General features: G+C 51.8%; 3 non-coding genes across 3 annotated transcripts; all 3 read left to right on the top strand.

The window, feature by feature from the left end:
- Positions 1-114, top strand: LOC123179153 (5S ribosomal RNA; the record flags this gene model as incomplete). The annotated part of the gene is made up of 1 exon (XR_006490144.1): positions 1-114. It is a non-coding gene; the product is annotated as a 5S ribosomal RNA (ribosomal RNA).
- A 297-nt stretch (positions 115-411) lies between these two features.
- On the top strand, positions 412-530 carry LOC123179152 (5S ribosomal RNA). The gene has a single exon (XR_006490143.1). It is a non-coding gene; the product is annotated as a 5S ribosomal RNA (ribosomal RNA).
- A 297-nt stretch (positions 531-827) lies between these two features.
- Positions 828-946, top strand: LOC123179151 (5S ribosomal RNA). The gene has a single exon (XR_006490142.1). It is a non-coding gene; the product is annotated as a 5S ribosomal RNA (ribosomal RNA).
- Positions 947-954: the final 8 nt, after the last annotated feature.

Here is a 954-nt window from a genome sequence, read left to right as displayed (position 1 = left end):
CGATCATACCAGCACTAAAGCACCGGATCCCATCAGAACTCCGAAGTTAAGCGTGCTTGGGCGAGAGTAGTACTAGGATGGGTGACCTCCTGGGAAGTCCTCGTGTTGCATTCCCTTTTTAATTTTTTTCGCGCCGCTTGCAAAACAAAACGCACGTGTAAGTAATATATTTACCGTGTTTTATTATTTTGCACGAGTGCGGTAAGTCATAGCTGGGTGCTCACGATTCACGGGTCCAACGTCGGCGTTGTGGCGCGGCAAGCGTGCACTGGTGCGGTTGAGAGGGAGGGGTGGAAACCGCGTTAAACTCGTCTCCGTAGTTGAGAGGGAGCGGCCAAAGCAATGTGCAATCGTCTTTGTAGTGGAGCTGGGAGGGGCAAGGATAAGGGACGAAGACCGGGGTAACATGTCGGATGCGATCATACCAGCACTAAAGCACCTGATCCCATCAGAACTCTGAAGTTAAGCGTGCTTGGGCGAGAGTAGTACTAGGATGGGTGACCTCCTGGGAAGTCCTCGTGTTGCAATCCCTTTTTAATTTTTTTCGCGCCGCTTGCAAAACAAAACGCACGTGTAAGTAATATATTTACCGTGTTTTATTATTTTGCACGAGTGCGGTAAGTCATAGCTGGGTGCTCACGATTCACGGGTCCAGCATCGGCGTTGTGGCGCGGCAAGCGTGCACTGGTGCGGTTGAGAGGGAGGGGTGGAAACCGCGTTAAACTCGTCTCCGTAGTTGAGAGGGAGCGGCCAAAGCAATGTGCAATCGTCTTTGTAGTGGAGCTGGGAGGGGCAAGGATAAGGGACGAAGACCGGGGTAACATGTCGGATGCGATCATACCAGCACTAAAGCACCGGATCCCATCAGAACTCCGAAGTTAAGCGTGCTTGGGCGAGAGTAGTACTAGGATGGGTGACCTCCTGGGAAGTCCTCGTGTTGCATTCCCTTTTTAA

This window comes from Triticum aestivum, unplaced genomic scaffold (genome assembly GCF_018294505.1).
Source record: "Triticum aestivum cultivar Chinese Spring unplaced genomic scaffold, IWGSC CS RefSeq v2.1 scaffold79287, whole genome shotgun sequence".
Taxonomy (NCBI): Eukaryota; Viridiplantae; Streptophyta; class Magnoliopsida; order Poales; family Poaceae; genus Triticum; species Triticum aestivum.
This window is presented reverse-complemented; position numbering and strand designations above follow the sequence as displayed.